The sequence below is a fragment of the Rhinoderma darwinii genome, chromosome 13 (assembly GCF_050947455.1).
Source record: "Rhinoderma darwinii isolate aRhiDar2 chromosome 13, aRhiDar2.hap1, whole genome shotgun sequence".
Classification (NCBI taxonomy): Eukaryota; Metazoa; Chordata; class Amphibia; order Anura; family Rhinodermatidae; genus Rhinoderma; species Rhinoderma darwinii.
This window is the reverse complement of record NC_134699.1, coordinates 23,451,561-23,475,560: the sequence shown is the minus strand read 5'-3', so window position 1 is coordinate 23,475,560 and position 24,000 is coordinate 23,451,561. Positions and strand designations below refer to the sequence as shown.

Here is a 24,000-nt window from a genome sequence, read left to right as displayed (position 1 = left end):
TCCACTATGGCATTATCACTAAATCCTTGAGACGTAGAAAAAAAACTGAGACATCAAAGGGGGCACCCGGGTTTGAACCAAGGACCTCTCGATCTGCAGTCAAATGCTCTACCACTGAGCTATGCCCCCTTTGCTTTATACTGTTAAGAGAAGTTTTTTTTTTTTTCCTAAGACAACTTTTTGGACATGGGACCAATACGTTTCAAAAGCATGCCCTCCCAGGCTGGCTGCTGAAATATTTAGCTGTTAGCACATGCAGAAGGGGAAGCTGCTGGCTGGGAAATTAAATATTATATAGTGTGGATTCAAATAAATAGATACCCATGGAATAAAACCACCAGAGCAGCTCTCCACTATGGCATTATCACTAAATCCTTGAGACGTAGAAAAACACTGAGACATCAAAGGGGGCACCCGGGTTTGAACCAGGGACCTCTCAATCTGCAGTCGAATGCTCTACCACTGAGCTATGCCCCCTTTGCTTTATACTGTTAAGTGAAGTTTTTTTTTTTTTTCCTAAGACAACTTTTTGGACATGGGACCAATACGTTTCAAAAGCATGCCCTCCCAGGCTGGCTGCTGAAATATTTAGCTGTTAGCACATGCAGAAGGGGAAGCTGCTTGCTGGGAAATTAAATATTATATAGTGTGGATTCAAATAAATAGATACCCATGGAATAAAACCACCAGAGCAGCTCTCCACTATGGCATTATCACTAAATCCTTGAGACGTAGAAAAACACTGAGACATCAAAGGGGGCACCCGGGTTTGAACCAGGGACCTCTCGATCTGCAGTCGAATGCTCTACCACTGAGCTATGCCCCCTTTGCTTTATACTGTTAAGAGAAGTTTTTTTTTTTTCCTAAGAAAACTTTTTGGAAATGGAAGCAATACGTTTCAAAAGCATGCCCTCCCAGGCTGGCTGCTGAAATATTTAGCTGTTAGCACATGCAGAAGGGGAAGCTGCTTGCTGGGAAATTAAATATTATATAGTGTGGATTCAAATAAATAGATACCCATGGAATAAAACCACCAGAGCAGCTCTCCACTATGGCATTATCACTAAATCCTTGAGACGTAGAAAAACACTGAGACATCAAAGGGGGCACCCGGGTTTGAACCAGGGACCTCTCGATCTGCAGTCGAATGCTCTACCACTGAGCTATGCCCCCTTTGCTTTATACTGTTAAGAGAAGTTATTTTTTTTTCCTAAGAAAGCTTTTTGGAAATGGAACCAATACGTTTCAAAAGCATGCCCTCCCAGGCTGGCTGCTGAAATATTTAGCTGTTAGCACATGCAGAAGGGGAAGCTGCTGCTTGGGAAATTAAATATTATATAGTGTCCATTCAAATAAATAGATACCCATGATGTAATAAAACCACCAGAGCAGCTCTCCACTATGGCATTATCACTAAATCCTTGAGACGTAGAAAAAAAACTGAGACATCAAAGGGGGCACCCGGGTTTGAACCAAGGACCTCTCGATCTGCAGTCGAATGCTCTACCACTGAGCTTTGCCCCCTGTGCTTTATACTGTTAAGAGAAGTTTTGTTTTTTTCCTAAGAAAACTTTTTGGAAATGGAAGCAATACGTTTCAAAAGCATGCCCTCCCAGGCTGGCTGCTGAAATATTTAGCTGTTAGCACATGCAGAAGGGGAAGCTGCTTGCTGGGAAATTAAATATTATATAGTGTGGATTCAAATAAATAGATACCCATGGAATAAAACCACCAGAGCAGCTCTCCACTATGGCATTATCACTAAATCCTTGAGACGTAGAAAAACACTGAGACATCAAAGGGGGCACCCGGGTTTGAACCAGGGACCTCTCGATCTGCAGTCAAATGCTCTACCACTGAGCTATGCCCCCTTTGCTTTATACTGTTAAGTGAAGTTTTTTTTTTTTTTCCTAAGACAACTTTTTGGACATGGGACCAATACGTTTCAAAAGCATGCCCTCCCAGGCTGGCTGCTGAAATATTTAGCTGTTAGCACATGCAGAAGGGGAAGCTGCTGCTTGGGAAATTAAATATTATATAGTGTCCATTCAAATAAATAGATACCCATGATGTAATAAAACCACCAGAGCAGCTCTCCACTATGGCATTATCACTAAATCCTTGAGACGTAGAAAAACACTGAGACATCAAAGGGGGCACCCGGGTTTGAACCAGGGACCTCTCGATCTGCAGTCGAATGCTCTACCACTGAGCTATGCCCCCTTTGCTTTATACTGTTAAGAGAAGTTATTTTTTTTTCCTAAGAAAGCTTTTTGGAAATGGAACCAATACGTTTCAAAAGCATGCCCTCCCAGGCTGGCTGCTGAAATATTTAGCTGTTAGCACATGCAGAAGGGGAAGCTGCTGCTTGGGAAATTAAATATTATATAGTGTCCATTCAAATAAATAGATACCCATGATGTAATAAAACCACCAGAGCAGCTCTCCACTATGGCATTATCACTAAATCCTTGAGACGTAGAAAAAAAACTGAGACATCAAAGGGGGCACCCGGGTTTGAACCAAGGACCTCTCGATCTGCAGTCGAATGCTCTACCACTGAGCTATGCCCCCTGTGCTTTATACTGTTAAGAGAAGTTTTTTTTTTTTCCTAAGAAAACTTTTTGGAAATGGAAGCAATACGTTTCAAAAGCATGCCCTCCCAGGCTGGCTGCTGAAATATTTAGCTGTTAGCACATGCAGAAGGGGAAGCTGCTTGCTGGGAAATTAAATATTATATAGTGTGGATTCAAATAAATAGATACCCATGGAATAAAACCACCAGAGCAGCTCTCCACTATGGCATTATCACTAAATCCTTGAGACGTAGAAAAACACTGAGACATCAAAGGGGGCACCCGGGTTTGAACCAGGGACCTCTCGATCTGCAGTCAAATGCTCTACCACTGAGCTATGCCCCCTTTGCTTTATACTGTTAAGTGAAGTTTTTTTTTTTTTCCTAAGACAACTTTTTGGACATGGGACCAATACGTTTCAAAAGCATGCCCTCCCAGGCTGGCTGCTGAAATATTTAGCTGTTAGCACATGCAGAAGGGGAAGCTGCTGCTTGGGAAATTAAATATTATATAGTGTCCATTCAAATAAATAGATACCCATGATGTAATAAAACCACCAGAGCAGCTCTCCACTATGGCATTATCACTAAATCCTTGAGACGTAGAAAAACACTGAGACATCAAAGGGGGCACCCGGGTTTGAACCAGGGACCTCTCGATCTGCAGTCAAATGCTCTACCACTGAGCTATGCCCCCTTTGCTTTATACTGTTAAGAGATGTTTTTTTTTTTTCCTAAGAAAACTTTTTGGAAATGGAAGCAATACGTTTCAAAAGCATGCCCTCCCAGGCTGGCTGCTGAAATATTTAGCTGTTAGCACATGCAGAAGGGGAAGCTGCTTGCTGGGAAATTAAATATTATATAGTGTGGATTCAAATAAATAGATACCCATGGAATAAAACCACCAGAGCAGCTCTCCACTATGGCATTATCACTAAATCCTTGAGACGTAGAAAAACACTGAGACATCAAAGGGGGCACCCGGGTTTGAACCAGGGACCTCTCGATCTGCAGTCGAATGCTCTACCACTGAGCTATGCCCCCTTTGCTTTATACTGTTAAGAGAAGTTTTTTTTTTTTCCTAAGAAAACTTTTTGGAAATGGAAGCAATACGTTTCAAAAGCATGCCCTCCCAGGCTGGCTGCTGAAATATTTAGCTGTTAGCACATGCAGAAGGGGAAGCTGCTTGCTGGGAAATTAAATATTATATAGTGTGGATTCAAATAAATACCCATGGAATAAAACCACCAGAGCAGCTCTCCACTATGGCATTATCACTAAATCCTTGAGACGTAGAAAAACACTGAGACATCAAAGGGGGCACCCGGGTTTGAACCAGGGACCTCTCGATCTGCAGTCAAATGCTCTACCACTGAGCTATGCCCCCTTTGCTTTATACTGTTAAGTGAAGTTTTTTTTTTTTTCCTAAGACAACTTTTTGGACATGGGACCAATACGTTTCAAAAGCATGCCCTCCCAGGCTGGCTGCTGAAATATTTAGCTGTTAGCACATGCAGAAGGGGAAGCTGCTGCTTGGGAAATTAAATATTATATAGTGTCCATTCAAATAAATAGATACCCATGATGTAATAAAACCACCAGAGCAGCTCTCCACTATGGCATTATCACTAAATCCTTGAGACGTAGAAAAACACTGAGACATCAAAGGGGGCACCCGGGTTTGAACCAGGGACCTCTCGATCTGCAGTCAAATGCTCTACCACTGAGCTATGCCCCCTTTGCTTTATACTGTTAAGAGATGTTTTTTTTTTTTCCTAAGAAAACTTTTTGGAAATGGAAGCAATACGTTTCAAAAGCATGCCCTCCCAGGCTGGCTGCTGAAATATTTAGCTGTTAGCACATGCAGAAGGGGAAGCTGCTTGCTGGGAAATTAAATATTATATAGTGTGGATTCAAATAAATAGATACCCATGGAATAAAACCACCAGAGCAGCTCTCCACTATGGCATTATCACTAAATCCTTGAGACGTAGAAAAACACTGAGACATCAAAGGGGGCACCCGGGTTTGAACCAGGGACCTCTCGATCTGCAGTCGAATGCTCTACCACTGAGCTATGCCCCCTTTGCTTTATACTGTTAAGAGAAGTTTTTTTTTTTTCCTAAGAAAACTTTTTGGAAATGGAAGCAATACGTTTCAAAAGCATGCCCTCCCAGGCTGGCTGCTGAAATATTTAGCTGTTAGCACATGCAGAAGGGGAAGCTGCTTGCTGGGAAATTAAATATTATATAGTGTGGATTCAAATAAATACCCATGGAATAAAACCACCAGAGCAGCTCTCCACTATGGCATTATCACTAAATCCTTGAGACGTAGAAAAACACTGAGACATCAAAGGGGGCACCCGGGTTTGAACCAGGGACCTCTCGATCTGCAGTCGAATGCTCTACCACTGAGCTATGCCCCCTTTGCTTTATACTGTTAAGAGAAGTTATTTTTTTTTCCTAAGAAAGCTTTTTGGAAATGGAACCAATACGTTTCAAAAGCATGCCCTCCCAGGCTGGCTGCTGAAATATTTAGCTGTTAGCACATGCAGAAGGGGAAGCTGCTGCTTGGGAAATTAAATATTATATAGTGTCCATTCAAATAAATAGATACCCATGATGTAATAAAACCACCAGAGCAGCTCTCCACTATGGCATTATCACTAAATCCTTGAGACGTAGAAAAAAAACTGAGACATCAAAGGGGGCACCCGGGTTTGAACCAAGGACCTCTCGATCTGCAGTCAAATGCTCTACCACTGAGCTATGCCCCCTTTGCTTTATACTGTTAAGAGAAGTTTTTTTTTTTTTCCTAAGACAACTTTTTGGACATGGGACCAATACGTTTCAAAAGCATGCCCTCCCAGGCTGGCTGCTGAAATATTTAGCTGTTAGCACATGCAGAAGGGGAAGCTGCTGGCTGGGAAATTAAATATTATATAGTGTGGATTCAAATAAATAGATACCCATGGAATAAAACCACCAGAGCAGCTCTCCACTATGGCATTATCACTAAATCCTTGAGACGTAGAAAAACACTGAGACATCAAAGGGGGCACCCGGGTTTGAACCAGGGACCTCTCAATCTGCAGTCGAATGCTCTACCACTGAGCTATGCCCCCTTTGCTTTATACTGTTAAGTGAAGTTTTTTTTTTTTTTCCTAAGACAACTTTTTGGACATGGGACCAATACGTTTCAAAAGCATGCCCTCCCAGGCTGGCTGCTGAAATATTTAGCTGTTAGCACATGCAGAAGGGGAAGCTGCTTGCTGGGAAATTAAATATTATATAGTGTGGATTCAAATAAATAGATACCCATGGAATAAAACCACCAGAGCAGCTCTCCACTATGGCATTATCACTAAATCCTTGAGACGTAGAAAAACACTGAGACATCAAAGGGGGCACCCGGGTTTGAACCAGGGACCTCTCGATCTGCAGTCGAATGCTCTACCACTGAGCTATGCCCCCTTTGCTTTATACTGTTAAGAGAAGTTTTTTTTTTTTCCTAAGAAAACTTTTTGGAAATGGAAGCAATACGTTTCAAAAGCATGCCCTCCCAGGCTGGCTGCTGAAATATTTAGCTGTTAGCACATGCAGAAGGGGAAGCTGCTTGCTGGGAAATTAAATATTATATAGTGTGGATTCAAATAAATAGATACCCATGGAATAAAACCACCAGAGCAGCTCTCCACTATGGCATTATCACTAAATCCTTGAGACGTAGAAAAACACTGAGACATCAAAGGGGGCACCCGGGTTTGAACCAGGGACCTCTCGATCTGCAGTCGAATGCTCTACCACTGAGCTATGCCCCCTTTGCTTTATACTGTTAAGAGAAGTTATTTTTTTTTCCTAAGAAAGCTTTTTGGAAATGGAACCAATACGTTTCAAAAGCATGCCCTCCCAGGCTGGCTGCTGAAATATTTAGCTGTTAGCACATGCAGAAGGGGAAGCTGCTGCTTGGGAAATTAAATATTATATAGTGTCCATTCAAATAAATAGATACCCATGATGTAATAAAACCACCAGAGCAGCTCTCCACTATGGCATTATCACTAAATCCTTGAGACGTAGAAAAAAAACTGAGACATCAAAGGGGGCACCCGGGTTTGAACCAAGGACCTCTCGATCTGCAGTCGAATGCTCTACCACTGAGCTTTGCCCCCTGTGCTTTATACTGTTAAGAGAAGTTTTGTTTTTTTCCTAAGAAAACTTTTTGGAAATGGAAGCAATACGTTTCAAAAGCATGCCCTCCCAGGCTGGCTGCTGAAATATTTAGCTGTTAGCACATGCAGAAGGGGAAGCTGCTTGCTGGGAAATTAAATATTATATAGTGTGGATTCAAATAAATAGATACCCATGGAATAAAACCACCAGAGCAGCTCTCCACTATGGCATTATCACTAAATCCTTGAGACGTAGAAAAACACTGAGACATCAAAGGGGGCACCCGGGTTTGAACCAGGGACCTCTCGATCTGCAGTCAAATGCTCTACCACTGAGCTATGCCCCCTTTGCTTTATACTGTTAAGAGAAGTTATTTTTTTTTCCTAAGAAAGCTTTTTGGAAATGGAACCAATACGTTTCAAAAGCATGCCCTCCCAGGCTGGCTGCTGAAATATTTAGCTGTTAGCACATGCAGAAGGGGAAGCTGCTGCTTGGGAAATTAAATATTATATAGTGTCCATTCAAATAAATAGATACCCATGATGTAATAAAACCACCAGAGCAGCTCTCCACTATGGCATTATCACTAAATCCTTGAGACGTAGAAAAAAAACTGAGACATCAAAGGGGGCACCCGGGTTTGAACCAAGGACCTCTCGATCTGCAGTCGAATGCTCTACCACTGAGCTATGCCCCCTGTGCTTTATACTGTTAAGAGAAGTTTTTTTTTTTTCCTAAGAAAACTTTTTGGAAATGGAAGCAATACGTTTCAAAAGCATGCCCTCCCAGGCTGGCTGCTGAAATATTTAGCTGTTAGCACATGCAGAAGGGGAAGCTGCTTGCTGGGAAATTAAATATTATATAGTGTGGATTCAAATAAATAGATACCCATGGAATAAAACCACCAGAGCAGCTCTCCACTATGGCATTATCACTAAATCCTTGAGACGTAGAAAAACACTGAGACATCAAAGGGGGCACCCGGGTTTGAACCAGGGACCTCTCGATCTGCAGTCAAATGCTCTACCACTGAGCTATGCCCCCTTTGCTTTATACTGTTAAGTGAAGTTTTTTTTTTTTTCCTAAGACAACTTTTTGGACATGGGACCAATACGTTTCAAAAGCATGCCCTCCCAGGCTGGCTGCTGAAATATTTAGCTGTTAGCACATGCAGAAGGGGAAGCTGCTGCTTGGGAAATTAAATATTATATAGTGTCCATTCAAATAAATAGATACCCATGATGTAATAAAACCACCAGAGCAGCTCTCCACTATGGCATTATCACTAAATCCTTGAGACGTAGAAAAACACTGAGACATCAAAGGGGGCACCCGGGTTTGAACCAGGGACCTCTCGATCTGCAGTCAAATGCTCTACCACTGAGCTATGCCCCCTTTGCTTTATACTGTTAAGAGATGTTTTTTTTTTTTCCTAAGAAAACTTTTTGGAAATGGAAGCAATACGTTTCAAAAGCATGCCCTCCCAGGCTGGCTGCTGAAATATTTAGCTGTTAGCACATGCAGAAGGGGAAGCTGCTTGCTGGGAAATTAAATATTATATAGTGTGGATTCAAATAAATAGATACCCATGGAATAAAACCACCAGAGCAGCTCTCCACTATGGCATTATCACTAAATCCTTGAGACGTAGAAAAACACTGAGACATCAAAGGGGGCACCCGGGTTTGAACCAGGGACCTCTCGATCTGCAGTCGAATGCTCTACCACTGAGATATGCCCCCTTTGCTTTATACTGTTAAGAGAAGTTTTTTTTTTTTCCTAAGAAAACTTTTTGGAAATGGAAGCAATACGTTTCAAAAGCATGCCCTCCCAGGCTGGCTGCTGAAATATTTAGCTGTTAGCACATGCAGAAGGGGAAGCTGCTTGCTGGGAAATTAAATATTATATAGTGTGGATTCAAATAAATACCCATGGAATAAAACCACCAGAGCAGCTCTCCACTATGGCATTATCACTAAATGTAAAACAAAAAAGAAAAACTATATCAGAAATATAACCAGGCACTCTTGGGTCATTGAAAAATTATGAAAATTTATTTATTATTAAAACTCCAATTATTTAGAGAATATAAATGTATTCACACAATTTAAAACATTTTTGTCTCCTGGCCAGGAAAAGGTTACATACAGATACAAAATATACTAATAAGTAGGAAGCATAGATGTACACCTTGTTTTCCCCACAAATCGGGGTAAATGGCAAGAAAATAGATCCAAGAAAAAATCGCTAGGTTGAATTCACACCTGCGTTTCTTTCCCCTTGCACATACTTATGTGTAATTCCTCCAAAAAAAAAAAAAAATAATGACAGCAATTCTTGTCAAAAGAGCGTGTAGTAGATTTATGAGGAAGGCCTTCCCATATATGAAAGAAGCATACCCCTATAAAAATAAAGCTGTCATTCAGTAAGGGGTTTGTATTTTTTATTTGTGTGTGGCTCTCATTCCTCCCTTTCAAGGATCAATCTTGCCTCAGGGATCAGGGGTAATAGACAGTCTATTTCTTAGACCATTCCGGTCAAGATATATTCCTCCCGATCCTTATAATTATCACAGAGAGCTCCGTTCTTAATGATTTTATACTGCTTTTACCTTTAAACATGCACAAAGAGACGTGGAAGAGCAGCAGGCACAATTTGAAGCTCCAATGCCTCTCACCAAGTGGTATTCAGGTGAGATTCCGCCCATAAGCTCATACCTTCCTTCAAGCCTTTAGGATTGAGTTCTTCAATATAGGCTTTATTACGTCTCCGACATGCAAGGTTGCTCCACAGAACCATGTAGAGGTATTAGATCCAAAAGAAAGAGGGGCCCACACTTTCAAAAAGGTGATTTTCCAAACCATATAGTATCCATATAGTATCCTTTTTCGTGCGATGTTCCCAACACGGCCAGGGATTCACAAGGCAGAGTCTCGACGTCACTACCCGCCTTGCTTGATTAGGTCAGCTAAGGAAAAAACTGACAATCAATTAGTTCGATATTAATGAACATTTTAATCCCTATATAGATCGTGCATAATCAGTAATGTCCCTCATACGCTAATAAATATGTGAAACTCGAGTTTTGGAGAAAATTACTTCCTACCTAAATAAAGTTAAATAATATTACCCAAGTTATACATTTCATATTTCACATATTTTTTGAGATGTTAAATACAAATATTTTTCCTTTTAATAAAAGAAAAAAGAGAAAAAGAAAAACTTTTCTTTCCATATTTTTACATAGAGGGACATAGATACGAAGAGCTTTTAAATATTACATTTTTGTTTATTACATTTTTATTTAGTCAAGATATACAAGCCCGTTTTTTTGCAAATAACCCATAAATATAGTTCCATTATATGAGTAAATTCTCAATTTTATGACAAAAAGATATGGGTGGAGTTCATTGAGCCTTCCCGGGACAGCAGGGAGGGGGCTCATACCCAAAGGGCAACAAAGTCCCAAGTCCCCACTAACCCCGGAAGGAACACGAAAAACCCCCACACCTCCAAAAGTCTAAAGAGACATCAAGGGACAAAGTGTCAATCAACGTACACAACGTATTTTAATCCCTGTATAGATGGAGGACAGTCCATGGTGTGCCCTCACATACATATAGATCTCTAGTGTAGGAGAGAGTTGTTTACTACCTGAATATACTTTAATGCCATTACAAAAATTGTACATTTTATATTGCAAATTTTTACAAAGAGATATATATGGGTAAAGTCAATAAGCATTTCATACTGAGTATCCAAATACTTGTGCCAGTTATTCTATATGAAGTTTCCTTGAGCCATTGCTCCATAGGTATGATTCCACTCCATCCATGAATTATCAATTCGATGACCAAAGAACATGCGGACGGAATCAAACCAACGTTCCAGGGAAGGCAGGGAGGGGGCTCTTATACCTGGAGGGGCAACAGAACCCGGGTCCCCACCAATCCTGGGAGGCAAGCATATAATTCCCCACACATTCAATCATCAAGGAACAGGATAAATGGACAATCCATAAAAAATCAAAGTATATACTTAGATGGAATGAAGTTCTCTATTAACCCCCACTACCCATTAATCCTCGGATATGTCACTTATGTACTCCTCCTCATATGAAGAAACTACTTAGTACGAGGGGAACAAAAGGGAAGATAAGTCATTTATCTGAAAAGTGGCCTGTTCTATATTTATGAGCAAAACCCACCCCATCAGTTTTGCCTTTTGGCCCTCAAATTGATTATTCCAAGAGATATTCCATACTTCTTGTTAATCGATGAGAATTACCGAGTATGGATCCAGTCAATCATGCGCCCCCTAGGATCAAAAAAATTTTTTTATATCTTTTTATCACATCATGGGATATATATGAAATGGGAGGGGGCCGGAGGAGACCTCTAAAGACGCTGGAAAACAGCCATCCCAGAGGAGGTCCACATGCTACCTCCCAAATGAAAAATTAAAGAAACATATTGAATTTTATTTCATTGTTTAATCCTCTAGGGTTTAGGGTACCCAGTGTATAAATCCACATGGTCTCCTTCTGTAAAAGTATACGATTGCGATCACCTCCTCTTCTATCCCCAAACAGTTGGTAGATCCCCATGAATTTTAGGCCCGCAGGTGATTGCTCATGGTGTGTTTTAAAATGTGCTGCCAATGGATTTTTTATATCTCCCTTTGAAATATCCAAAATGTGTTCATTTATGCGTATGTGCAGTTCTCGTTTGGTTTTCCCAATATATTGTTTTCCACAAGGGCAGATAATCGAGTACACAACCATCGTGGAACGACAGTTAATATAATTAAGGACTTTAAATTCCCTTTTGTGTTCACTATCCGAGAAAGTATTTGACTTCAGCACGTATTTACAACATCTACACGAACCACACATGAACATTCCCTTGGGGCGTTTTTGTAGCCATGCCTCATTTTCTGGAGTTCTTCTCTTGAACTCCGAGCTGACTAATATGTCTCTCAATGTAGGGGCCTTCCTGGGAACCATACTCGGTGTATCTCCAACTATTTGATTAATTTTTTGGTCCAAAGTTAAATGTGGCCAGTTTTTTATCATCAAGTTACGCAAAATTTCCCAATGGGACCCATATCTTGAAATGAATCTAACTCTCTTGTCCTCATTATTCCTTTTATTTCTTTGAAGGATTTCCTGTCTATTATGTCTTAATGCCCTATTATATCCCTTCTTGATTAACTTCTTGGGGTACCCCCTATTCTCAAAACGAGACGATAGGTCTTCTGCTTCATTCTTAAAGTCCTTTAATTCCGAACAGTTACGCCGAATTCTAAGGAATTCACTTATTGGGATCCCCCTAATCTGAGATACAGGATGGTGACTACTTGCTGCTAATAGGGTATTACCCGATGTTGGTTTCCGATATGTAGTTGTTTTCAATTTATTTTCCACCTTATAGATGTTAAGATCTAGGAAACTAATAGTATCCTTACTATGAGTGAATGTCAAAAAGATATTTAAATTATTTATATTCAAATCCTTGATGAACTCTTCCAATGATTCAAGGGAACCCCTCCAACACAACAGGATATCATCCATGTATCTAAGCCAAGTTCGGGCACACTTCCTAAAGAGGGGGTGAGGGTACACAATAAATTCCTCCCACCACCCCAGATGTAGGCAGGCATACGATGGTGCACAAGAGGACCCCATAGCTGTTCCATGTGTCTGGCGATAATACTTGCCATCAAAGGAAAAACAATTATGATTTAAAATGAACTCTAACATTTCTATAATAAATTCGTTCTGATGGGCCCAATCACCCCCCCTCCTCTCCAAGAAGTGTGCAGCTGCTCTTAAGCCAATGTCATGTGGGATCGAAGTATACAATGATTCTACATCTAATCCAACAAGAAGAAAATCCTCATCGATTCTCAGATTATAAATTTTGTTAAGGAGATCTCCTGTATCCAATACAAAAGAAGGAAGTGTACGGACAAAGGGTTTTAGTTTCTCATCTATGTATTTTCCAAGGTGATCTGTCGGGCCATCACAGCCCGAAATAATGGGTCTGCCCGGGGGAGTATTCCTGTCCTTGTGCACCTTTGGAAGTACATACATAGTGGGCATTCGTGGCTCTCTCACCTCCAGATATTGTAATTCATGTTTGTTTATCAGACCCTCATCTAACGCAAATAACAGCTTCCTATTCAATATCTCAGCTATATTGGTCAATGGATTATCTTTTAGAAGGATATACGCATCGGTATCTAGCTGTCTTTTAATCTCACCGACATAGTCCTCCTCCTTGAGAAGTACAACATTTCCCCCTTTATCACTGGGTTTTATCACGATGTTTTTGAAATTTTGCAATTCCTTCAGAGCCTTTCGTTCCCTTTTTGTTAGGTTGTCCTCACACAGGAGGGAGGACCAGTCGATGAGACCAATGTCCCTAAGCATTGCCTCCAGAAAGGCATGTGTGCATCTATTTGAATAAACGCTAGGCATTGTACTGCTTTTTTTACGTAGTCCTGTATATTCTGGAATGAGATCCACTAAATCCCCTATGCCTTCATTTGAATCCCCACATGGATTACTCTCCCTCCATAATTCATTTAAGTCCACCAATGTGTTTAGATCCGATAGTTCCAAATTGGATACTATATCGCATCCAGTTGTCTCACGCTGTGATGATAAATCTATGTCTTTGTTTCCATTATCCCCCTCCTTCTTTTCCCCATGCCAAAGTCTCAAAATAATTTTTCTCAAAAAGAGGTGGAGATCTTTGCAAATTTCAAACTCCTTTCCAGGAGTGACGGGTGAAAAACCCAAACCCCGATTTAAGAGGGAAATATGGTCTATTGAGAGGGGGAGATCTGTCAGATTTATTATGTTATTTTGATTATCTTCTATCTTCCCCTGCGTTGTCTTGTATTGGGTCCTCCTTTTTTCTCTACTATTCTTTCCTCTCCGTATTTTCCTTTGTTTCGATCTCCTAAAAAAGATACCTTTGATTGTGTCTCCTCCATTCTGGAAAATTTTCCCATTTCAGTATCACTAGATGGGTCACTAGTTGTTTCTCCATCTGTTGACATAAACGTATTCCTTCTTATCCGAGGTCTACGTCTATTTTGTCCTTCCTTATTCATTGAGAAGGAGAAGATTTGTTTTTGTTCAAAATCAAAGGTATCCCTTTGGAATTTTTTTCTCTTTCGGGTAGATATTTCCCGAAGTTCCCTTTCCACCTCTTTTTTAAGGCTATCATTTAATTTTTGGAAATCTGGGTCATTACAAAAGGCATCTAATTTTTTCACACTCTCTTCAATTTCGATAGTGAGCGAGCCCAACATAATTTTCTCCTCCTCTATTAATAAATCCATCAAATTTTTTGAATGCCTTAAGCATTCCTCATCCCATTTCTCCAGAAATAATTCTCTTTTGAAATGTGACGCTGGAGTTGTGCGTCTGCGTAAACCTCTTGGTGTTATATTTGATGTTTTATAGGCTTCTAAGCTCTGAATATCCCATTTACGTCTCAGATGACTTAATATTAATTTACGATGATTTTTAAAGAGACCATATATGTCTCTCCTTGAGTCCTCTATATTTTTATTTAACTCACAATTTAGTAATGCAGCAATCTGTGCATCTACCTCCGTATCCAGGCAATATGCCATTATGAGGGCACACCACTGACTGTACGTCCCCAAATGAGAATAAAGAAAAACAAAATCTATTATCAAGGGTAAGCAAAAAAAGTTGGAGGGAAAAAAGAAAAACACCCTCCTATAAACTTATATAAAACAAGATTAGGTTTAGAAAACCATACCCAATAGAAAACCCAACAATAAATGCGATATCAATATCACACGGTGCCAATTCTGAAAGATATATATGTAAAACAAAAAAGAAAAACTATATCAGAAATATAACCAGGCACTCTTGGGTCATTGAAAAATTATGAAAATTTATTTATTATTAAAACTCCAATTATTTAGAGAATATAAATGTATTCACACAATTTAAAACATTTTTGTCTCCTGGCCAGGAAAAGGTTACATACAGATACAAAATATACTAATAAGTAGGAAGCATAGATGTACACCTTGTTTTCCCCACAAATCGGGGTAAATGGCAAGAAAATAGATCCAAGAAAAAATCGCTAGGTTGAATTCACACCTGCGTTTCTTTCCCCTTGCACATACTTATGTGTAATTCCTCCAAAAAAAAAAAAATAATGACAGCAATTCTTGTCAAAAGAGCGTGTAGTAGATTTATGAGGAAGGCCTTCCCATATATGAAAGAAGCATACCCCTATAAAAATAAAGCTGTCATTCAGTAAGGGGTTTGTATTTTTTATTTGTGTGTGGCTCTCATTCCTCCCTTTCAAGGATCAATCTTGCCTCAGGGATCAGGGGTAATAGACAGTCTATTTCTTAGACCATTCCGGTCAAGATATATTCCTCCCGATCCTTATAATTATCACAGAGAGCTCCGTTCTTAATGATTTTATACTGCTTTTACCTTTAAACATGCACAAAGAGACGTGGAAGAGCAGCAGGCACAATTTGAAGCTCCAATGCCTCTCACCAAGTGGTATTCAGGTGAGATTCCGCCCATAAGCTCATACCTTCCTTCAAGCCTTTAGGATTGAGTTCTTCAATATAGGCTTTATTACGTCTCCGACATGCAAGGTTGCTCCACAGAACCATGTAGAGGTATTAGATCCAAAAGAAAGAGGGGCCCACACTTTCAAAAAGGTGATTTTCCAAACCATATAGTATCCATATAGTATCCTTTTTCGTGCGATGTTCCCAACACGGCCAGGGATTCACAAGGCAGAGTCTCGACGTCACTACCCGCCTTGCTTGATTAGGTCAGCTAAGGAAAAAACTGACAATCAATTAGTTCGATATTAATGAACATTTTAATCCCTATATATGGGAACATCGCACGAAAAAGGATACTATATGGATACTATATGGTTTGGAAAATCACCTTTTTGAAAGTGTGGGCCCCTCTTTCTTTTGGATCTAATACCTCTACATGGTTCTGTGGAGCAACCTTGCATGTCGGAGACGTAATAAAGCCTATATTGAAGAACTCAATCCTAAAGGCTTGAAGGAAGGTATGAGCTTATGGGCGGAATCTCACCTGAATACCACTTGGTGAGAGGCATTGGAGCTTCAAATTGTGCCTGCTGCTCTTCCACGTCTCTTTGTGCATGTTTAAAGGTAAAAGCAGTATAAAATCATTAAGAACGGAGCTCTCTGTGATAATTATAAGGATCGGGAGGAATATATCTTGACCGGAATGGTCTAAGAAATAGACTGTCTATTACCCCTGATCCCTGAGGCAAGATTGATCCTTGAAAGGGAGGAATGAGAGCCACACACAAATAAAAAATACAAACCCCTTACTGAATGACAGCTTTATTTTTATAGGGGTATGCTTCTTTCATATATGGGAAGGCCTTCCTCATAAATCTACTACACGCTCTTTTGACAAGAATTGCTGTCATTATTTTTTTTTTGGAGGAATTACACATAAGTATGTGCAAGGGGAAAGAAACGCAGGTGTGAATTCAACCTAGCGATTTTTTCTTGGATCTATTTTCTTGCCATTTACCCCGATTTGTGGGGAAAACAAGGTGTACATCTATGCTTCCTACTTATTAGTATATTTTGTATCTGTATGTAACCTTTTCCTGGCCAGGAGACAAAAATGTTTTAAATTGTGTGAATACATTTATATTCTCTAAATAATTGGAGTTTTAATAATAAATAAATTTTCATAATTTTTCAATGACCCAAGAGTGCCTGGTTATATTTCTGATATAGTTTTTCTTTTTTGTTTTACATATATATCTTTCAGAATTGGCACCGTGTGATATTGATATCGCATTTATTGTTGGGTTTTCTATTGGGTATGGTTTTCTAAACCTAATCTTGTTTTATATAAGTTTATAGGAGGGTGTTTTTCTTTTTTCCCTCCAACTTTTTTTGCTTACCCTTGATAATAGATTTTGTTTTTCTTTATTCTCATTTGGGGACGTACAGTCAGTGGTGTGCCCTCATAATGGCATATTGCCTGGATACGGAGGTAGATGCACAGATTGCTGCATTACTAAATTGTGAGTTAAATAAAAATATAGAGGACTCAAGGAGAGACATATATGGTCTCTTTAAAAATCATCGTAAATTAATATTAAGTCATCTGAGACGTAAATGGGATATTCAGAGCTTAGAAGCCTATAAAACATCAAATATAACACCAAGAGGTTTACGCAGACGCACAACTCCAGCGTCACATTTCAAAAGAGAATTATTTCTGGAGAAATGGGATGAGGAATGCTTAAGGCATTCAAAAAATTTGATGGATTTATTAATAGAGGAGGAGAAAATTATGTTGGGCTCGCTCACTATCGAAATTGAAGAGAGTGTGAAAAAATTAGATGCCTTTTGTAATGACCCAGATTTCCAAAAATTAAATGATAGCCTTAAAAAAGAGGTGGAAAGGGAACTTCGGGAAATATCTACCCGAAAGAGAAAAAAATTCCAAAGGGATACCTTTGATTTTGAACAAAAACAAATCTTCTCCTTCTCAATGAATAAGGAAGGACAAAATAGACGTAGACCTCGGATAAGAAGGAATACGTTTATGTCAACAGATGGAGAAACAACTAGTGACCCATCTAGTGATACTGAAATGGGAAAATTTTCCAGAATGGAGGAGACACAATCAAAGGTATCTTTTTTAGGAGATCGAAACAAAGGAAAATACGGAGAGGAAAGAATAGTAGAGAAAAAAGGAGGACCCAATACAAGACAACGCAGGGGAAGATAGAAGATAATCAAAATAACATAATAAATCTGACAGATCTCCCCCTCTCAATAGACCATATTTCCCTCTTAAATCGGGGTTTGGGTTTTTCACCCGTCACTCCTGGAAAGGAGTTTGAAATTTGCAAAGATCTCCACCTCTTTTTGAGAAAAATTATTTTGAGACTTTGGCATGGGGAAAAGAAGGAGGGGGATAATGGAAACAAAGACATAGATTTATCATCACAGCGTGAGACAACTGGATGCGATATAGTATCCAATTTGGAACTATCGGATCTAAACACATTGGTGGACTTAAATGAATTATGGAGGGAGAGTAATCCATGTGGGGATTCAAATGAAGGCATAGGGGATTTAGTGGATCTCATTCCAGAATATACAGGACTACGTAAAAAAAGCAGTACAATGCCTAGCGTTTATTCAAATAGATGCACACATGCCTTTCTGGAGGCAATGCTTAGGGACATTGGTCTCATCGACTGGTCCTCCCTCCTGTGTGAGGACAACCTAACAAAAAGGGAACGAAAGGCTCTGAAGGAATTGCAAAATTTCAAAAACATCGTGATAAAACCCAGTGATAAAGGGGGAAATGTTGTACTTCTCAAGGAGGAGGACTATGTCGGTGAGATTAAAAGACAGCTAGATACCGATGCGTATATCCTTCTAAAAGATAATCCATTGACCAATATAGCTGAGATATTGAATAGGAAGCTGTTATTTGCGTTAGATGAGGGTCTGATAAACAAACATGAATTACAATATCTGGAGGTGAGAGAGCCACGAATGCCCACTATGTATGTACTTCCAAAGGTGCACAAGGACAGGAATACTCCCCCGGGCAGACCCATTATTTCGGGCTGTGATGGCCCGACAGATCACCTTGGAAAATACATAGATGAGAAACTAAAACCCTTTGTCCGTACACTTCCTTCTTTTGTATTGGATACAGGAGATCTCCTTAACAAAATTTATAATCTGAGAATCGATGAGGATTTTCTTCTTGTTGGATTAGATGTAGAATCATTGTATACTTCGATCCCACATGACATTGGCTTAAGAGCAGCTGCACACTTCTTGGAGAGGAGGGGGGGTGATTGGGCCCATCAGAACGAATTTATTATAGAAATGTTAGAGTTCATTTTAAATCATAATTGTTTTTCCTTTGATGGCAAGTATTATCGCCAGACACATGGAACAGCTATGGGGTCCTCTTGTGCACCATCGTATGCCTGCCTACATCTGGGGTGGTGGGAGGAATTTATTGTGTACCCTCACCCCCTCTTTAGGAAGTGTGCCCGAACTTGGCTTAGATACATGGATGATATCCTGTTGTGTTGGAGGGGTTCCCTTGAATCATTGGAAGAGTTCATCAAGGATTTGAATATAAATAATTTAAATATCTTTTTGACATTCACTCATAGTAAGGATACTATTAGTTTCCTAGATCTTAACATCTATAAGGTGGAAAATAAATTGAAAACAACTACATATCGGAAACCAACATCGGGTAATACCCTATTAGCAGCAAGTAGTCACCATCCTGTATCTCAGATTAGGGGGATCCCAATAAGTGAATTCCTTAGAATTCGGCGTAACTGTTCGGAATTAAAGGACTTTAAGAATGAAGCAGAAGACCTATCGTCTCGTTTTGAGAATAGGGGGTACCCCAAGAAGTTAATCAAGAAGGGATATAATAGGGCATTAAGACATAATAGACAGGAAATCCTTCAAAGAAATAAAAGGAATAATGAGGACAAGAGAGTTAGATTCATTTCAAGATATGGGTCCCATTGGGAAATTTTGCGTAACTTGATGATAAAAAACTGGCCACATTTAACTTTGGACCAAAAAATTAATCAAATAGTTGGAGATACACCGAGTATGGTTCCCAGGAAGGCCCCTACATTGAGAGACATATTAGTCAGCTCGGAGTTCAAGAGAAGAACTCCAGAAAATGAGGCATGGCTACAAAAACGCCCCAAGGGAATGTTCATGTGTGGTTCGTGTAGATGTTGTAAATACGTGCTGAAGTCAAATACTTTCTCGGATAGTGAACACAAAAGGGAATTTAAAGTCCTTAATTATATTAACTGTCGTTCCACGATGGTTGTGTACTCGATTATCTGCCCTTGTGGAAAACAATATATTGGGAAAACCAAACGAGAACTGCACATACGCATAAATGAACACATTTTGGATATTTCAAAGGGAGATATAAAAAATCCATTGGCAGCACATTTTAAAACACACCATGAGCAATCACCTGCGGGCCTAAAATTCATGGGGATCTACCAACTGTTTGGGGATAGAAGAGGAGGTGATCGCAATCGTATACTTTTACAGAAGGAGACCATGTGGATTTATACACTGGGTACCCTAAACCCTAGAGGATTAAACAATGAAATAAAATTCAATATGTTTCTTTAATTTTTCATTTGGGAGGTAGCATGTGGACCTCCTCTGGGATGGCTGTTTTCCAGCGTCTTTAGAGGTCTCCTCCGGCCCCCTCCCATTTCATATATATCCCATGATGTGATAAAAAGATATAAAAAAATTTTTTTGATCCTAGGGGGCGCATGATTGACTGGATCCATACTCGGTAATTCTCATCGATTAACAAGAAGTATGGAATATCTCTTGGAATAATCAATTTGAGGGCCAAAAGGCAAAACTGATGGGGTGGGTTTTGCTCATAAATATAGAACAGGCCACTTTTCAGATAAATGACTTATCTTCCCTTTTGTTCCCCTCGTACTAAGTAGTTTCTTCATATGAGGAGGAGTACATAAGTGACATATCCGAGGATTAATGGGTAGTGGGGGTTAATAGAGAACTTCATTCCATCTAAGTATATACTTTGATTTTTTATGGATTGTCCATTTATCCTGTTCCTTGATGATTGAATGTGTGGGGAATTATATGCTTGCCTCCCAGGATTGGTGGGGACCCGGGTTCTGTTGCCCCTCCAGGTATAAGAGCCCCCTCCCTGCCTTCCCTGGAACGTTGGTTTGATTCCGTCCGCATGTTCTTTGGTCATCGAATTGATAATTCATGGATGGAGTGGAATCATACCTATGGAGCAATGGCTCAAGGAAACTTCATATAGAATAACTGGCACAAGTATTTGGATACTCAGTATGAAATGCTTATTGACTTTACCCATATATATCTCTTTGTAAAAATTTGCAATATAAAATGTACAATTTTTGTAATGGCATTAAAGTATATTCAGGTAGTAAACAACTCTCTCCTACACTAGAGATCTATATGTATGTGAGGGCACACCATGGACTGTCCTCCATCTATACAGGGATTAAAATACGTTGTGTACGTTGATTGACACTTTGTCCCTTGATGTCTCTTTAGACTTTTGGAGGTGTGGGGGTTTTTCGTGTTCCTTCCGGGGTTAGTGGGGACTTGGGACTTTGTTGCCCTTTGGGTATGAGCCCCCTCCCTGCTGTCCCGGGAAGGCTCAATGAACTCCACCCATATCTTTTTGTCATAAAATTGAGAATTTACTCATATAATGGAACTATATTTATGGGTTATTTGCAAAAAAACGGGCTTGTATATCTTGACTAAATAAAAATGTAATAAACAAAAATGTAATATTTAAAAGCTCTTCGTATCTATGTCCCTCTATGTAAAAATATGGAAAGAAAAGTTTTTCTTTTTCTCTTTTTTCTTTTATTAAAAGGAAAAATATTTGTATTTAACATCTCAAAAAATATGTGAAATATGAAATGTATAACTTGGGTAATATTATTTAACTTTATTTAGGTAGGAAGTAATTTTCTCCAAAACTCGAGTTTCACATATTTATTAGCGTATGAGGGACATTACTGATTATGCACGATCTATATAGGGATTAAAATGTTCATTAATATCGAACTAATTGATTGTCAGTTTTTTCCTTAGCTGACCTAATCAAGCAAGGCGGGTAGTGACGTCGAGACTCTGCCTTGTGAATCCCTGGCCGTGTTGGGAACATCGCACGAAAAAGGATACTATATGGATACTATATGGTTTGGAAAATCACCTTTTTGAAAGTGTGGGCCCCTCTTTCTTTTGGATCTAATACCTCTACATGGTTCTGTGGAGCAACCTTGCATGTCGGAGACGTAATAAAGCCTATATTGAAGAACTCAATCCTAAAGGCTTGAAGGAAGGTATGAGCTTATGGGCGGAATCTCACCTGAATACCACTTGGTGAGAGGCATTGGAGCTTCAAATTGTGCCTGCTGCTCTTCCACGTCTCTTTGTGCATGTTTAAAGGTAAAAGCAGTATAAAATCATTAAGAACGGAGCTCTCTGTGATAATTATAAGGATCGGGAGGAATATATCTTGACCGGAATGGTCTAAGAAATAGACTGTCTATTACCCCTGATCCCTGAGGCAAGATTGATCCTTGAAAGGGAGGAATGAGAGCCACACACAAATAAAAAATACAAACCCCTTACTGAATGACAGCTTTATTTTTATAGGGGTATGCTTCTTTCATATATGGGAAGGCCTTCCTCATAAATCTACTACACGCTCTTTTGACAAGAATTGCTGTCATTATTTTTTTTTTGGAGGAATTACACATAAGTATGTGAAAGGGGAAAGAAACACAGGTGTGAATTCAACCTAGCGATTTTTTCTTGGATCTATTTTCTTGCCATTTACCCCGATTTGTGGGGAAAACAAGGTGTACATCTATGCTTCCTACTTATTAGTATATTTCGTATCTGTATGTAACCTTTTCCTGGCCAGGAGACAAAAATGTTTTAAATTGTGTGAATACATTTATATTCTCTAAATAATTGGAGTTTTAATAATAAATAAATTTTCATAATTTTTCAATGACCCAAGAGTGCCTGGTTATATTTCTGATATAGTTTTTCTTTTTTGTTTTACATATATATCTTTCAGAATTGGCACCGTGTGATATTGATATCGCATTTATTGTTGGGTTTTCTATTGGGTATGGTTTTCTAAACCTAATCTTGTTTTATATTATCACTAAATCCTTGAGACGTAGAAAAACACTGAGACATCAAAGGGGGCACCCGGGTTTGAACCAGGGACCTCTCGATCTGCAGTCGAATGCTCTACCACTGAGCTATGCCCCCTTTGCTTCATACTGTTAAGAGAAGTTATTTTTTTTTCCTAAGAAAGCTTTTTGGAAATGGAACCAATACGTTTCAAAAGCATGCCCTCCCAGGCTGGCTGCTGAAATATTTAGCTGTTAGCACATGCAGAAGGGGAAGCTGCTGCTTGGGAAATTAAATATTATATAGTGTCCATTCAAATAAATAGATACCCATGATGTAATAAAACCACCAGAGCAGCTCTCCACTATGGCATTATCACTAAATCCTTGAGACGTAGAAAAAAAACTGAGACATCAAAGGGGGCACCCGGGTTTGAACCAAGGACCTCTCGATCTGCAGTCGAATGCTCTACCACTGAGCTATGCCCCCTGTGCTTTATACTGTTAAGAGAAGTTTTTTTTTTTTCCTAAGAAAACTTTTTGGAAATGGAAGCAATACGTTTCAAAAGCATGCCCTCCCAGGCTGGCTGCTGAAATATTTAGCTGTTAGCACATGCAGAAGGGGAAGCTGCTTGCTGGGAAATTAAATATTATATAGTGTGGATTCAAATAAATAGATACCCATGGAATAAAACCACCAGAGCAGCTCTCCACTATGGCATTATCACTAAATCCTTGAGACGTAGAAAAACACTGAGACATCAAAGGGGGCACCCGGGTTTGAACCAGGGACCTCTCGATCTGCAGTCAAATGCTCTACCACTGAGCTATGCCCCCTTTGCTTTATACTGTTAAGTGAAGTTTTTTTTTTTTTTCCTAAGACAACTTTTTGGACATGGGACCAATACGTTTCAAAAGCATGCCCTCCCAGGCTGGCTGCTGAAATATTTAGCTGTTAGCACATGCAGAAGGGGAAGCTGCTGCTTGGGAAATTAAATATTATATAGTGTCCATTCAAATAAATAGATACCCATGATGTAATAAAACCACCAGAGCAGCTCTCCACTATGGCATTATCACTAAATCCTTGAGACGTAGAAAAACACTGAGACATCAAAGGGGGCACCCGGGTTTGAACCAGGGACCTCTCGATCTGCAGTCGAATGCTCTACCACTGAGCTATGCCCCCTTTGCTTTATACTGTTAAGAGAAGTTATTTTTTTTTCCTAAGAAAGCTTTTTGGAAATGGAACCAATACGTTTCAAAAGCATGCCCTCCCAGGCTGGCTGCTGAAATATTTAGCTGTTAGCACATGCAGAAGGGGAAGCTGCTGCTTGGGAAATTAAATATTATATAGTGTCCATTCAAATAAATAGATACCCATGATGTAATAAAACCACCAGAGCAGCTCTCCACTATGGCATTATCACTAAATCCTTGAGACGTAGAAAAAAAACTG

At 39.5% G+C, this 24,000-nt stretch overlaps 29 non-coding genes across 29 annotated transcripts; all 29 read right to left on the bottom strand.

Annotated features, from left to right (window-relative positions):
* Positions 1 to 57: 57 nt before the first annotated feature.
* TRNAC-GCA (transfer RNA cysteine (anticodon GCA)) lies at positions 58 to 129 on the bottom strand. Its single transcript has one exon. It is a non-coding gene; the product is annotated as a tRNA-Cys (tRNA).
* A 276-nt stretch (positions 130 to 405) lies between these two features.
* On the bottom strand, positions 406 to 477 carry TRNAC-GCA (transfer RNA cysteine (anticodon GCA)). Its single transcript has one exon. It is a non-coding gene; the product is annotated as a tRNA-Cys (tRNA).
* A 277-nt stretch (positions 478 to 754) lies between these two features.
* TRNAC-GCA (transfer RNA cysteine (anticodon GCA)) lies at positions 755 to 826 on the bottom strand. Its single transcript has one exon. It is a non-coding gene; the product is annotated as a tRNA-Cys (tRNA).
* Positions 827 to 1,101: 275 nt separating this feature from the next.
* TRNAC-GCA (transfer RNA cysteine (anticodon GCA)) lies at positions 1,102 to 1,173 on the bottom strand. Its single transcript has one exon. It is a non-coding gene; the product is annotated as a tRNA-Cys (tRNA).
* Positions 1,174 to 1,452: 279 nt separating this feature from the next.
* On the bottom strand, positions 1,453 to 1,524 carry TRNAC-GCA (transfer RNA cysteine (anticodon GCA)). The gene has a single exon. It is a non-coding gene; the product is annotated as a tRNA-Cys (tRNA).
* Positions 1,525 to 1,799: 275 nt separating this feature from the next.
* TRNAC-GCA (transfer RNA cysteine (anticodon GCA)) lies at positions 1,800 to 1,871 on the bottom strand. The gene has a single exon. It is a non-coding gene; the product is annotated as a tRNA-Cys (tRNA).
* Positions 1,872 to 2,151: 280 nt separating this feature from the next.
* On the bottom strand, positions 2,152 to 2,223 carry TRNAC-GCA (transfer RNA cysteine (anticodon GCA)). The gene has a single exon. It is a non-coding gene; the product is annotated as a tRNA-Cys (tRNA).
* A 279-nt stretch (positions 2,224 to 2,502) lies between these two features.
* Positions 2,503 to 2,574, bottom strand: TRNAC-GCA (transfer RNA cysteine (anticodon GCA)). The gene has a single exon. It is a non-coding gene; the product is annotated as a tRNA-Cys (tRNA).
* A 275-nt stretch (positions 2,575 to 2,849) lies between these two features.
* On the bottom strand, positions 2,850 to 2,921 carry TRNAC-GCA (transfer RNA cysteine (anticodon GCA)). Its single transcript has one exon. It is a non-coding gene; the product is annotated as a tRNA-Cys (tRNA).
* Positions 2,922 to 3,200: 279 nt separating this feature from the next.
* Positions 3,201 to 3,272, bottom strand: TRNAC-GCA (transfer RNA cysteine (anticodon GCA)). The gene has a single exon. It is a non-coding gene; the product is annotated as a tRNA-Cys (tRNA).
* A 275-nt stretch (positions 3,273 to 3,547) lies between these two features.
* Positions 3,548 to 3,619, bottom strand: TRNAC-GCA (transfer RNA cysteine (anticodon GCA)). The gene has a single exon. It is a non-coding gene; the product is annotated as a tRNA-Cys (tRNA).
* A 271-nt stretch (positions 3,620 to 3,890) lies between these two features.
* On the bottom strand, positions 3,891 to 3,962 carry TRNAC-GCA (transfer RNA cysteine (anticodon GCA)). Its single transcript has one exon. It is a non-coding gene; the product is annotated as a tRNA-Cys (tRNA).
* Positions 3,963 to 4,241: 279 nt separating this feature from the next.
* Positions 4,242 to 4,313, bottom strand: TRNAC-GCA (transfer RNA cysteine (anticodon GCA)). The gene has a single exon. It is a non-coding gene; the product is annotated as a tRNA-Cys (tRNA).
* A 275-nt stretch (positions 4,314 to 4,588) lies between these two features.
* TRNAC-GCA (transfer RNA cysteine (anticodon GCA)) lies at positions 4,589 to 4,660 on the bottom strand. Its single transcript has one exon. It is a non-coding gene; the product is annotated as a tRNA-Cys (tRNA).
* Positions 4,661 to 4,931: 271 nt separating this feature from the next.
* TRNAC-GCA (transfer RNA cysteine (anticodon GCA)) lies at positions 4,932 to 5,003 on the bottom strand. Its single transcript has one exon. It is a non-coding gene; the product is annotated as a tRNA-Cys (tRNA).
* Positions 5,004 to 5,282: 279 nt separating this feature from the next.
* Positions 5,283 to 5,354, bottom strand: TRNAC-GCA (transfer RNA cysteine (anticodon GCA)). Its single transcript has one exon. It is a non-coding gene; the product is annotated as a tRNA-Cys (tRNA).
* A 276-nt stretch (positions 5,355 to 5,630) lies between these two features.
* Positions 5,631 to 5,702, bottom strand: TRNAC-GCA (transfer RNA cysteine (anticodon GCA)). Its single transcript has one exon. It is a non-coding gene; the product is annotated as a tRNA-Cys (tRNA).
* A 277-nt stretch (positions 5,703 to 5,979) lies between these two features.
* Positions 5,980 to 6,051, bottom strand: TRNAC-GCA (transfer RNA cysteine (anticodon GCA)). Its single transcript has one exon. It is a non-coding gene; the product is annotated as a tRNA-Cys (tRNA).
* Positions 6,052 to 6,326: 275 nt separating this feature from the next.
* On the bottom strand, positions 6,327 to 6,398 carry TRNAC-GCA (transfer RNA cysteine (anticodon GCA)). Its single transcript has one exon. It is a non-coding gene; the product is annotated as a tRNA-Cys (tRNA).
* A 279-nt stretch (positions 6,399 to 6,677) lies between these two features.
* On the bottom strand, positions 6,678 to 6,749 carry TRNAC-GCA (transfer RNA cysteine (anticodon GCA)). The gene has a single exon. It is a non-coding gene; the product is annotated as a tRNA-Cys (tRNA).
* Positions 6,750 to 7,024: 275 nt separating this feature from the next.
* On the bottom strand, positions 7,025 to 7,096 carry TRNAC-GCA (transfer RNA cysteine (anticodon GCA)). The gene has a single exon. It is a non-coding gene; the product is annotated as a tRNA-Cys (tRNA).
* A 279-nt stretch (positions 7,097 to 7,375) lies between these two features.
* TRNAC-GCA (transfer RNA cysteine (anticodon GCA)) lies at positions 7,376 to 7,447 on the bottom strand. The gene has a single exon. It is a non-coding gene; the product is annotated as a tRNA-Cys (tRNA).
* Positions 7,448 to 7,722: 275 nt separating this feature from the next.
* TRNAC-GCA (transfer RNA cysteine (anticodon GCA)) lies at positions 7,723 to 7,794 on the bottom strand. The gene has a single exon. It is a non-coding gene; the product is annotated as a tRNA-Cys (tRNA).
* Positions 7,795 to 8,073: 279 nt separating this feature from the next.
* TRNAC-GCA (transfer RNA cysteine (anticodon GCA)) lies at positions 8,074 to 8,145 on the bottom strand. The gene has a single exon. It is a non-coding gene; the product is annotated as a tRNA-Cys (tRNA).
* A 275-nt stretch (positions 8,146 to 8,420) lies between these two features.
* Positions 8,421 to 8,492, bottom strand: TRNAC-GCA (transfer RNA cysteine (anticodon GCA)). Its single transcript has one exon. It is a non-coding gene; the product is annotated as a tRNA-Cys (tRNA).
* A 14,116-nt stretch (positions 8,493 to 22,608) lies between these two features.
* Positions 22,609 to 22,680, bottom strand: TRNAC-GCA (transfer RNA cysteine (anticodon GCA)). The gene has a single exon. It is a non-coding gene; the product is annotated as a tRNA-Cys (tRNA).
* Positions 22,681 to 22,959: 279 nt separating this feature from the next.
* On the bottom strand, positions 22,960 to 23,031 carry TRNAC-GCA (transfer RNA cysteine (anticodon GCA)). The gene has a single exon. It is a non-coding gene; the product is annotated as a tRNA-Cys (tRNA).
* Positions 23,032 to 23,306: 275 nt separating this feature from the next.
* TRNAC-GCA (transfer RNA cysteine (anticodon GCA)) lies at positions 23,307 to 23,378 on the bottom strand. The gene has a single exon. It is a non-coding gene; the product is annotated as a tRNA-Cys (tRNA).
* A 280-nt stretch (positions 23,379 to 23,658) lies between these two features.
* Positions 23,659 to 23,730, bottom strand: TRNAC-GCA (transfer RNA cysteine (anticodon GCA)). The gene has a single exon. It is a non-coding gene; the product is annotated as a tRNA-Cys (tRNA).
* Positions 23,731 to 24,000: the final 270 nt, after the last annotated feature.